Genomic DNA, 13,754 nt, shown 5'->3' on the forward strand with positions numbered 1-13,754 from the left:
TTCTTGAACTGTTTCCATTACCTGTTTGATCATTCTTTCTTGGTTTCCCAGGGTATTATGTACGTATTTACTCATTTCTTCAAATTTTTGGTTATACTTCTCATCCATTTCTATAAGGGCATTTTTCACATGTTGTTTAAGGGACTCTACTGCTTTCATAAAGTCAATTTTTTCCACTTCTTCTGTGTTAGGGTGTTGGAGACCTTCTGTTGTAAGATTGTTTGGTTCTGGTGTTTTCATGTTGTTTTTCAGATTATTGGGTGAATTCTTTCCTTGGCGCCTGCCCATCTCCTCCTATTGGTGCTATCTAAGGGGTCTTTTAAAACTGGTTCAGGTTTCCCTGCTGGCCAGGGGCTCCTCTTACAAAATGCCCTTGCTCTGTTTCCTGGTTCCTGCCGGGGGCCAAGATCCCTCTCACCCCTCAGAAGGATCTTCAGGAATAGGACCCGGCTCCTCCTTTGCCAGGGACCTCCCCAACCGAAGGCCTACCTCTTTGGTTTAATTGTAGTGGGGCGATCTGTTCTCGGTGTTGCGCGTGGTCCCTGCAGCCTGCTTCTGCTGCTGGGACAGTTCCCGCCGCCAGCAGCCTGTGTCCTCTGCTGCCGCTCTGGTCCCAGTTGGTCCCCACCGGCTGCGCTGGGCGTCCTCTGGCTGCCTTTCGCAGCCCGGGGTTCCGGCCGCCTTCTGCCGCCCGGGGTTCCAGCCGCCTGCCACCGCCCGGGGTTCCGGCCGCCTTCTGCTGCCCAGGGTTCCAGCCGCCTTCCGCCGCCCGGTGTCTCACAGTGGATATTTTATATTAGAAAAGTACTATCTTCTTGTCCTAGAAACAACCTATGAAATTAAAGGAGTGAAACAATGTATTTTTAGTTTTACCTATCCCAAGCATTCACTCTACAGCCTTCCCCACCAACCTGACATTGTCTCCCAACTCACAGATAAGCAATATTTTCAATAGTCCACTATACCGTGGCCTTTTGATTTCTCTAATTACTTTAACTTAACATTAAATTACTGAGTGTTAAATGTGAGCATTGGAGAATAAATATCAAATATTCTATAACATAAACTAGTAGGAATATTTTAGGACTTTTGTGAAACTATGCATGTCCATCTTCACTTGCATTTTTTCAGAATAAATAATGAATGAATTTAATTTCCAAGAATTTTTTGCTATAGATTTTTAATTCCAGCATGAAATAGATAAAGGTATCGCATGTTACAGTCTGCACAGGAACAGGAATTTAATATATGAATTGTCTGCTCATTCACTAGAATAATATCTCCTAAATAGCTTCAGTGTGTTCATAGACAGAGAACACCGAAAGCAGTAATTGGGAAGATATATCACTAGTCCAAATGTTCTTGCAGTCTCGAGATGGAGCCTGGTGATTCTTCTCAACTCCCTGCCTAGTCACATTGGAGGATGAGATAATTACCGACTGACACTCACATTTTAAAACTATAAAGTTGTGGAGGATAGAGATGGATGGATAGCCTAATTAAACAGAACGAAGGCAAAGCATTTGCTAGAGCTCCCTGACACCATTATGTGTCTCCCATTCATCTCCAACAGCTTCTGCATGAGCAACTTGCCTGGAAGAAATTCATATTATACCATAAGGTAGAATATATATACGTGTATGTGGGTCTAGTATTTACGGGCAATTTGAGCCAACATAGTCAACATTATTTTGTTTTGGAGAGAGTCTGTGTATTTGTTCCAGTGATTTTCAACCTTGTAAAAATAATTAGCAGCATGAAAATATATGAAAATAAATAATTGCCATATATAACACATGCTGTTGTGATAAAGAAGACCCAAAACTCAGCACTGGACAGCAATTATATCTTACTCTTGAGGTAAATTCTCCAGGTAAACTTGGGAAACACTGACAAATAACCAGGGATCATTTCTCGATGAAGATCTTGCTGGGATACTTACCATGATAAGCACGAACCATGCAATATGTGGAGTCTGTTATAATACAGAAATTTTGTAAATGTTCACCGATACAAATATATTTCTTTTATTTTCTTTTTTACCAATGTATTTGTATTACTGTAGTCAATATTATTTGCTAAGCCACAGGAGATTTTTCTCATACAAGAGATCAGCATTCCTGGTCATTGCCAGGATGACCTGGGTGAAGTTTACTCTGCTATGGTGTTTACTAATTCACACTGGCAAGGTAAAGCTGCCTTGTTCTGATCTTCCTGATATACACACCCCAGGTTACATGCCCAACAGCTGCCTTAAACCCATACCTGCTAATGGAAGATACTGCACATAATATGGAAGAAGGAAGAAAATCATCAATCATTGTGTAACTGGGTGGACAAAAACCTGGACAATTTTAGAATTCCTGATTTTAAGAGTTACAGTCGTCTTTTGCTCACATTAGGTAAGCGACAATAGTCATTGTATATATATTTAAATGTTTATAGAATTTCTGTATCAAAACAACTAACTTCCATGTGTTTTATGGTTCATGCACAAGGTGGCAACCATCCCATCAATATCTGCAAATCCCAGGGAAGGCTGGCAAATATAGGGCTACTTTTATGGCCATGAAGAGGCAATTGGTTTCATGATTAATTAATATTATTACTACATAACTATCTATAGGGATTTGATATATTCATGTTAATAATCTTCAGTTATTTTGCACAGAAATACATGTTTTTCTTTTGAGACTCTGAAAGAAAATGAACTCTGAAATTAAATGCTAAGATAGGATATTGGTAAAATGAGCTATAATATAATTTGTCTTAAATATTGTTATGTTATTATGCTATATACAATCCATATGTTATAGTACATTATATTTTAATAATGTTTGTATAAATCACATGAAACAAAATTTCTGCTGGTTGTTTAGAGTACTTAAATCTGGTTTTCTTACTTTAGAATTCTCATAATATTTAACTAATAGTAAATATTTGAGTTAATACTAATACATTTAACCAATTCAATACTTACCATATTTTTGTCCCTATTCCAAAAGCTATATATATGCATATGTGTAGATTTCCATGTGTCCATATATACCTGTGTGTGTGTGTGTGTGTGTGTGTGTAGATTTTTATGTGTTTATATACCTGTATATGTGTGTGTGTATGGGGGGATAGATATAACAACATATATCAAGTATTCACTCAATATTATGGTTATATTAATAAGGACTGTGTATTTTAAAATGTTTATACATGGTGTAATAGAACCTCAGATACTTTTAGTAACTTTTCCAATATAATAGTAGATGCAAGAATTGACTGCACAAAATTTAAACTTAGAAGTTAATTTTTTAATCAGTATGAAGAACAAAGATATAAACCAATAGTCTCTGTGAATGGCTGCTTTACTGTATACTTAAAACCATGTTCTATTATAAAAGTGTTTTGTGTGCACAGTTTGATAAATCTCAATTTATGCTGTTTATACTTAGACACATACTTTTGAGCTCATTGTCATAATCCAAATATACAGCAATACAAATTTTTTATAAAGTCCTGTCAAATATAATTTATTTCCCACTCAATATTCTGCCAGAATATAGATTCATAATTAATGGATTCCCAGCAAAGTTTTTGACTACTCTATATCACAGCTCTTCACCGCTGTATCTCTAATTTTCCATTCTTTTTACTTTACTAGATCACATGCTTATTTAGTTCCTTCTGAGGAAGATGAGATAGAATATTTCTTAAATATTTTTGTTGTGATAATGAACTGCTTTGGGATAATATTCTTGTACACTGTAAAGATTTGTCACTCATATTAGTTTCATAAAGTGCCGATTGGTCGCTAGTCAGGCAGAAAGTAGAGGCAGGTGGCCAGACCAAGAGAATTCTGGGAAAAAAACAGAGTCTGTCTCCAGCAAGAAGTAGAGGAAAACCAATTAGCATGCTTTAGTGAGAAAGAGTACCAAATCACATGACTAAACATAGGCAAGAATTATGGGTTAGTATAAGTTGTAAGAACTAGTTAATAATAAACCAGAGCTAATAGACTAAATAGTTTATAATTAATATAAGTCTTTCTTTGTTTCTTTGTGATTGAATGGCTATGGGACCAGGTGGGACAGAAACTTCCATTTACACTAAACTCACTGAATTATAAGACGCTAAGCTATTTTAGGTATCCCCAGTTATTTCCCAGTAACAAGAGTGCCAAGTCCCCAGGCCAGCACATCATAAATACCACTGGTCTTTACTGGACTCATTTTTTCCTGCTTGCATTAAGTTCATTCTTAGGGAATTTTATTCTGAGCTGAGCACATTGCTAAAGATATGGTTCATTTCCTTACTTAATAATCATTAAAGTTATATATAAGTACTATTTCCATTTTTTTACTCAGTGACAGTTTCATAGATATATATAATGTTTTGCTTAAATTTACCCCACATTCCTACACTCAAATTTCTCTCTGCCCCCTAGAACTGTTCCCACCTAATTTCATGCACTCTTGCTCTTTTACAATGTCTCTCTCTCTTCCTCCATCTCTTTCTTGAGTCCACAGAGTCCATTTAGAGCCCATTTAGTGCTGCTAGTATGTGCATGAGAATAGACCTTCTATTGAACATGGCAGTCTCTCAAGAGTCACATTCCCCCAAAAAATTGGTTTTCCCTCCTCCCAGCAGCAATGAACTGCGAATAGCTTAAAACTTAGATCATAGAAGAGAAGTAAGAACTAATATTAACCTACTAAATGTACATAGTATTAAACCAACTCTTAAAGACTTAACTATATAGTTACTACCTTTATCTGCTGGTGGAAATGAGGTAAAGAATTTTAATGTGATGGTCAGAGAGTTTGGGAAAGACTATAGATATAAATCTAGAAGTTATGACTCCAAAAGGAACCCCAACTAACTCCCAACTCTAAGTCCGTGCATTAACTTGAGGCTATTACACCTGTTTAACATGAATTCTCCTAGGCTTTGTAGTTAAATGAAGGAATTGTTTTCTTTGAAACCACTGCTTACTCTAAGGTTGAGTGCATAAGAGCCTTACTACAGTAGGAGAATAGTGATGCCGATTATGGAACCAAGTATTAAATACTTTCCATTTGCTCAGCTCTGGGACAATGACCTGTTTACAGCTTGGTCTGTAAATCCTCAAAACTCTTGAGTAAATAGTATTGCTATAATTTCATAGCTACAGAAGCTTGACCACAAATAGAATTAATCATTTATCTCAATTAAGCTCCTAATTTCATGGCCATGAGCCAAATTCATATTTCACCCCAAAGTTTTAAACAACACCTTTCTTTCAGTGTTTATTAATCATGCTACTCTTTCACAGACATTACCTAATATTGTTACTACTTCAGTTCAAAGTAGGATGTACTACTACGCAGAAAAAATGGAGTGGAGTTTTTAAATGTAAGTTATCAGTATTGCGGTTAATGTATAATACAGTCCTTTTGTCTACAAGGCCTAAGTTTTTCCTGTACCTTAGTCTCTCCAGGTCATTTTCTAGAACTACAGTTACCATGGTCACACATTGCTTACTGCTCATTCATATACTCATGTAATACACAGATGTTGCACTCACTCTTCTCCACACTGTCATGCCAGAATAGTAGTGAATTAAACAGTTCTTCTCTCTTGAAGATTTTGATTTAATGAGGAAGGCAGATATTAATCAACTCATATAAATATATAATTGGAAATTGTAATCAAATACTGATTCAGTTTGAAGTGGAAGGGTCTTGGAAGCTCCTTCTCGAGGCACAGCAATTGAGCTGAGATCTGAAGGAGTAATCATTAAATATGACCATAAGAAGGTTATGATCTGCATGCCCAAATGCCTTTTCTAATCACTTTTGAAAAATAAGTTTCGTGGTTCCTTCTCATCTACTGGTGAGACTTTCTTTATTAAAGGAGTTTCTTTTTTAAAAAAATGTTTGTCTTTATAATATGAACAATGATAGCAATATCATATATTGTGGCATGAATTTTACTTATTTCAAACAACATTCTCCTGAGTGCTAGAATGACGTGCATGCATGTACTGTGCACCAACTCTATATTTCGTTCATTTAGTTAGTATCTAGTTAGGTCTTGAATTTGTACAGAGTTCATTCTTGGCCTTTTCCCTGCAGTGGTAGGAACAGAGGTTAAATGTTCTCATCATGTGGTATGATTATAACAATGTACACTTTTATTACATACAAGACCACACAAAGGATACTGCATTGGACCTTCTTAATTGATTTGGGTGAGAGCGTGTCTTGTCTTTTGATTCTGACTTCTTTGTGACAAATAGTTCTTCAATGTCTTTGGAGAACTGATTTTCCTGAGAGACCCATGCATACCACAGTCTTGAGATACTTACTCTCTTAAATTCAGGAGTATAGGGGTTGTAAATTACCAACATCTTCACCTATGTCAGGTCATCTCCAGATTATATGAAATACCTTATATGGTATGCCTGTCATGTATATAGGTGTCATACCACATTGATTAGGTAATGATGACCAGAAAACAAAGATAGCTCTGGGGCCTGTGTCAGCGAGAATACAAGACTTTTCCATGCTTTGACATTTATCCAGCAAAATGCTCTGGATGGAAACCTTGCAGACATAAGAATATATGGCATTCAGGGAGGCTTATGTTTAGTAGATAAATTATTTGTTTGTGTTAATTAATGATGGAATGGTTTCAATGGCTACCATTTTAGAGAGACATTGTTTTTCTCTTTGTGTGTAAGTGGGAAAACGTAAATGACATCCCATAGATCACATTTGAAGGAATGGTGAATTAAACACACACAGGAACAGTCAGCTAGGAGTAGCTTAAATATGAACCAGCCAGCCCCTCTGTTCTCAGTACCCCTAGCAGTGTGACCTGGAAGGTGGTTGAGAGAAAGGTATTTTTGTGTTAGGAAGGCTTGACAGACTAGATCAACACTTTCCATCTCTCCTCATGAACTGATGTATTCTTTGTCACCCAGAGTCCTGTGCCATTGGTGGAAGACCCTCATATTCTCTTCCCAAACAAATGTGAGAACATGCCATTTTACACAGACTAGATTCAACTGATCTGGCATTCTGTACATACATTCAGAGAAAGGATTAGCTAAAGCTGACAGATAGAACTCATCAGACATGAGACCACCACAAGAATCATCCTATAATTCACAAAACATGACATGGTGGACAAAGGTTTCCTTGTGAATTAAAGAATCATTTTATGTGGGAGATGTGTTCAACAGGCATGCATATTTTTCTCCTGTGAATATTCATTTGCAATCTGTTTCTGTGAAACACAGTATATTAAAAATAACAGTTTTGTGGGTTTTTTTCTATACTGATACCTATGTCATACAGTTCAAGCCTTACACTTCTATGGTACTTTGCCTCAGAGTATGGTTATTCTTCTCCCTATGCAACATCATTTCTGCCAATCTGTACTTTATTCCAAGTCCCCTTATGTTGAGATGGGAACGTGACTTTTGTTTTCTTCAAATGTAAACATTAAAAATACACTGAGAACATTTCTGTGGATTTTCATTCTTGCTTTCTTGTTTCCATTTTTTTTGTCCTAGTGAATAGTGAGTGACTGAAATATAATTCCTGCTGCAGCCTTTCTTACTGAATCATATACTGACAATATCCCATTTTAAAAATGCATGTGTTATAACTGTGTCTGCATGGGGTGATAGATGCGGTGCACTTGCTACCTTCTGTAATTTTCAGAACAGTTGGTTTTCATTATACATCTTTCCCTCATCCTCCACCACCCCACAAACACATAGATAGATGCAGCCCCCTGAGGTACCCGTTCGCCTCTCAGACCTCCAAATAGACCAGACAGCATCTAATAATTGGGAAGAGTGACAGTGGGAGGACAGGCTCATTAAAACAGTTGAGCAGGACTAGTCACCACCCTTGGGAATCCGAAACAGATTGTACAAGACAAAGACAGACCAGTTACCACTGCAGCTCTCTCCTTAAGCCTTGTGTACCTTAAGGGTTATTTCTTTAAATTCTTGCTATCGATAATGACAGAGAAGAAAAATATATACATTAACTTTGAAAGCCCTCCATGTGAGAAGACGGAGAATGAGAAAAGTTGGGTACCACCAGTAGAATTCAGACATTTATCTGATGGTCAGTGGGGGGGGGGCACTGACCTGGAGTAAGTTCTGAAGTCTGAATTAGATGCTATGCTTCCCAGACATGTATTTTTACTTTCATAAATATCCCCCATGCCACTAAGGACCATTCTAGTTTAGTGGATTAGTACATTATTACTTTGGAGAACACCTTTTTAAATACAGTTGTATTTTTTTAATCAAATATTGATTTGTGGGTTTGGAGAGAGAGCAGTATGCCATGAATGTCACAGAGACAAAAACCCTCATTCAGTTCTAAAACCCCAGAAGCTGGCATGGGAAAGTTCATCTTTGTTTATTTCTAAACTAAGCTTTCCAGCTTTGTTTTTCATGTTTGGCATTCTGTTCCTTGAAAAGCTAAAATAAATTTTCCTTAGTAACATTAATTACATTTAAATACCATTTTTGGTATCTTCATATCTAAATATAAAGGTTCGGTTCATCCAGATAAAGTTATTTTTTAAATCATCACTGAATTTCAAAATGTTTGAATAATTTCAAAATATTTGAACAAATAACTACTATAATGTCTTTCCTATTTAAACAGTCATTAATACATCTATTTCCCCTCTCTATTGGGGGAGGGGGTCAGGCACTCATGTGTATTTGTCTGTATCTGAATTTTTCTTTAAAATATGTACCCACAAGTGATTTTATACATTTAAAAACAGGATGAAACTCTCCTTATGAAAGACAGACTGGACAATGGAAAAAGATACTGATTGACACTGTTAAAGTATAAGAGGAAATGGCCCTTCTTCCAAGCCAGAAACACATGGATGCTTCTTAGTAAAGCTCATTACCCTGGAGGTACATAACTCCTTCCCATTCTGTCATGCTGTTGTGCAGAAGCATTTGTACGTGATGTTTACTGCCTAAGAAAAGCCAAAATGTTATTTCTAATGCATCGAATGAGGATCCTGGAAGTTGTCTCTGCATCCTAATAGGCAAAATCGTGAACAAACAAGAATTCATTCAACAATTTTGTCTACATCTGGCAGAGAACTGAAGTCACACAGGAAGCTAAACAGAAGGGATACAGGGAACCACAGCTTATTAACATAGAAACCCATAAGCACGAAGTTTCTAGACTCAGTCTCTGGTAGGAAAATGTAGATAGATATTGAAAAACTACTGGAGGCTTAGGGAAGACCAGTTCCAAAACTGAAAGGTTAAAATTTCAACAGGGTCTTACAATGGAGCCATCAGGACCATACATGCCCTCTTATCTATGTAATGTCTTCTAGGATCTCACATTGAAGTTCAATGAAAAGTCATTTCCTTTTTAAGGCAGGAAGAGGGGAAATTCGATCAAACACATTGTTTTGCAAAAAAGGTATAGGAATGAGTGTATGATGTAGTAAAAGGAAAAATTCAAAGCAAGAAATCTAAGTTTACAACTAGAGAGGTTAGAAAAAGATGAGTAATTTAAATATAAAACAAGAAACATAAAAGAATAAAGATCAATGCAACTAAAAATGAGAAATCAATAGAGAAAATCAATGAAATAAAAAAAAATCATTATTCCACACTACCTAAAAATTTATGTCTCTTACCAAACCTGGAGAACTAAAAATATATGTAAATAAAAAATAAAGAATGACTCATTTCAGACATTAAAGATTCTGGGATGGGGAATGGCTCAGTGATTTAAGGTTCTTGCAACCAATTACTCCTGCCCACCTGACTCAGATACCTTGAAAACACATGCCTGAAGGAGAGAGCAGAGCCCTGCTTGTCATCTTCTGACCTGCACATACAAACTTTGGCAGCTATGAGTCTCCACATACATAAGAACACAAGCACACACATAGACACATACACACAGACTCACACATACACAGAGACACACACAAAGTCTCACAAAGACACACATACTCATTTTAACAGAAAGAAAGTCGACGGTAATCTAGTTACTAATAAACAAGCTACACCTCAATGGTTAGAAAGCTGAGGCGGGATGTTTCAATTTTTGAAACCAAGACATATAGTCTGGCCTTCCAAACTGACATAGGAAGCAAGAGACCATCCAGAAAGGCCTTAATTTGCTGACAATTATTTTTGGATCTGACTTATGTGTACATGGAGATTTTTTAGCAGATATCATCAAGCATAAATCACCATGGTCCTATGAATAAAAAGTAAACTGATTATAACAGAATTTATATTGAAACTTGAAGTATCCTTTAGTCATTCTGTTGAAGACAAATTTTTAAATGGTCAAAGGAAAAAGGTGTGGGCCTCTTTCTGAGAGACAAGGTAACATTTTATTTGAAATCTGGAGAATCATAAAATACCACAACAGCTAGAAGTGCCCTGGACTTTCAACACTGAATGGCTTTCTATAGTTTTCTTGATTATGTGAGCTCCCTCTAACAAGATGACAATCAAGAGTTGCAGTGAGCTTGAGATGTATTACTTGATACATCCTACATCAGCTGTTTCCTTCCATCTTTCTTATTTGCATTTCTTTTAATACAAGCAGAGTAAATGAAATTGTATGTAGGTATTTTTTAATGATAGCAACTATGGTTTTATAGACAAACACCTCAACTTCTGAATACAAAGGCGATTGTGGCTTTGACAGAGGTGATTCTGGGTGAAAGAACATCCTAACTATTTGGGAAAATGACCCTTGTTAATTTAGCTATTTAGTTTGTAAAGTGAAATTCTACTTTTAGTAGTGAACCTCACCACAAAAATAACCATTAAAGATAGAAATACAAAGCAGAAGAATGGGTGTCGTGATAACATGAGGAAGCAGAAAGCAGGTCTAAGCAGAACTCCAGGAAGAGGAAATGAGGGCAGAGTTCTAGATCATTATCTTTCAATACGGTCTCTGGTTTTAAATTGAATTTCCACACTACTTGCCTTTTGAGTTCACTTGGCGTCCTAATCAGTCCAGGAATGAAAGGTGACTTGAATAGACAAAAGTAACATTAAAAGGTTTTGGAATAAAAGCTGTGGATTACTCCTAAGATGCTCCTGAGCAACAAGCTCAAAGGCGCAGAAGAGAACAGTCTATCTGCCAGAAAATAAGAACTCAGACCATGGCACTGTTTTTGTGAAAGACATATATTGCTTCTGACAAGCTAAACACAACCTTTTTCTTTTTTTCGCTTCTTCTTCTTCTTCTTCTTCTTCTTCTTCTTCTTCTTCTTCTTCTTCTTCTTCTTCTTCTGCTTCTGCTTCTGCTTCTGCTTCTGCTTCTGCTTCTGCTTCCCTTGTATTAACTCCTTTTCAGTGAAAGCAGACATTTGATTAATTAAAGAGATTTTAGGTTTGATCTTAAAAGTATTTAGTGTCATTTCCTTGTAAACTCTCTTTCAATGATACATGCTTGCAATAAAATTTCCTAGCCTAGACTTGAAGTCAAGTTTAGCAGTTATGCCTATATACCGTCTCTTAATTCTCCTGTCCCAACTGTCCTTGCCAATTTAATTTGTTCTTGTGTTGGAATGTAAACTTTATGAAAAGAGAATATAGTTAGAATCACTGTTTTTTTTTTATCTTTACGGATGATTAGAAATAAATTCAATTACGGAGTCATTCACTGTTCAGTAAAGAAAAGACAAAGTTTTTGTGAAGTATATTGAAGATTTTAAAGTCTGGATTCTATCTTTAGGTTTATAACACCTAAAGAATATTTGCTGTTTGACTTCACATAAATCCATGTCGCATAAGAGAAACACAATTCAACTGTCTGCCTTTCCAGTACTGCCACTTAGAGCAATCTGGGAAAAGGAAGCAAAAACAAAAAAATTAAACTGTGACCTCAGACCCTAGTGACAGGAATGGAAACTACTTTGATATCTCGCTACAGATTATTTGGCGTCAAACCACTATTTCAGTAATTAACTGGGTAGACACAGATATAAAATATTGTTATAGCTCACAATACATTTAAAAATAGCTGAGTAAAGAAGGAGACTGACATACAAAGGAAGCCAATAGTTTGTTATGTACAGTGATTAATATAAAGGAAGGAATACAAAGAAAGCCAGTTCCAAACTACTATGCTGTTTTAGGAACTGTAATAGGAATATTAGAATAAAAAGGATGCAGCCAAGAAAGTCTAATGTGTTTCATAATTCTTCACACAAATGACTCAGCTATTTCTCCCATCAACCACATATCAATATTTTAACTGAAAAAAAGAAAATCACTATGAAATCAAAATTATCTCCTTACTCTAGAAATTTTTGGACATAAGTTTTTTATTAGCTCCATAGGTTGTGGTGAAAATTTTCTTCATTCTTTCAGAAACACTGGCAGCTAATTGTGAGCACTATAACACCCTTAAGTGCACAGTTATAGATAGGCATATACACTCTTTTACCAAAACTTACTACTAAGACCATTGAAAATGTGTATCTTTTCATTGTTTGATTGATTGCTTACCATCTTTCTGCTATCTACTTAATGCATGTATGTTTGTGTTTTTAAATATATTCCTTGAAGTGAAATTGTTTCTGATAATCTTTTTAAAGGTCAGATACTCTTGATAAATAATCCTGGTAAGAGGTTGTACATATGCACATTTCTACCAAGAATACATACATGAGTACCTTCTTTCCTCTTGCATACATTGTACATTATCATTGAAACATTTGATAATTGGTGTGTATCAATTTTTGAGTTCCCTTGCACACTTGGGGAAATCGAATGCTTTTCATATATTTATTGCTTAGTTAAGAAAAGTTGTAAGGACTATAATAATGTTTTTCATAAACACAATGACGTTTTTTACAGCAGGGCTTGCCTGCAACTATGCCTTCTGGTTATAAATAGCTCTATTCACTATCAAGGCAATCACAACAAATGAAATATCTTCTTTGTCTGTCCTTTTAGAGGAATGCTTGGTTTTCTGCATCAGAATTTGAGCTGACAGAATGTACTGATAGTTAAATGGTTACTGTTCACTAACAGCTTCTTAAGCTGTGTTAAGAACAGGCTAGAACCATGAAATACTTAAAAGGAAGCCATGTCCTCTCATTTATGGGACATTGTGGTATTCACATACTCCATTTGGAAAAACAGAGTCTAAACTATGAAGTGTCCCATGTGTGACCTTTGCCATCATTGCCTTTCCATCCTTCATCATCTGGTCCTCACCAGGTTCAATTCAGCAAATTGAACTTCCAAGACTAACTTTCAAAGATGAACCACCTACACCTAAATTGTAGTTCTGCTTTAGCAGCAGTGCAGTTGAGCTGGCCGCACTTGAGCTTCTTCATTTGAAAACTGGAGCAAAAGCATCATATAATTGTTAATGTGTGAGCAGGTAGCTGCAGCTTTGTAGGCATGATTGTAACTGCACTGCAGAAATATAGTTCAGATCCATATGAGCTAATACTTCAATGAGTATAGCCTGCTGACATGTAAAAAAAAATGATAGTGATATGGGTTTCAGAGTACGTAGTTTATTATTTGGTGTGTGTGTGTGTGTGTGTGTGTGTGTGTGTGTGTATACTCTATTTCCACCATTTAGATGCTTACAACATAAGGAATATCAAAGCTAAAAACATACCAGTATAAATCCCAAGTAAAATGTAACAATGATAAATGCCTATCTTTAAATTCTGTAGTCCTGGGTAGGTAAATAATTTTGGAAAGCTACTAGGTGTTGGTG

The 13,754-nt window shown here is 36.1% G+C and overlaps 1 protein-coding gene across 9 annotated transcripts in view; it reads left to right on the plus strand.

Moving 5' to 3' along the window:
- The window catches only part of Lingo2 (leucine rich repeat and Ig domain containing 2), a 1,060,547-nt gene that overhangs the window by 421,427 nt on the left and 625,366 nt on the right, over positions 1-13,754 (plus strand). The window contains exon 3 of one of the 9 annotated variants that reach the window (XM_075971228.1): positions 8,794-8,932. The exons of the other annotated variants lie outside the window; for them this stretch is intronic. The gene's annotated coding sequence lies outside the window, so the exon portion shown is untranslated. The remainder of the gene's footprint in view (positions 1-8,793; positions 8,933-13,754) is intronic. 9 annotated transcript variants of the gene reach the window in all.

Source organism: Microtus pennsylvanicus, chromosome 5 (genome assembly GCF_037038515.1).
Source record: "Microtus pennsylvanicus isolate mMicPen1 chromosome 5, mMicPen1.hap1, whole genome shotgun sequence".
Taxonomy (NCBI): domain Eukaryota; kingdom Metazoa; phylum Chordata; class Mammalia; order Rodentia; family Cricetidae; genus Microtus; species Microtus pennsylvanicus.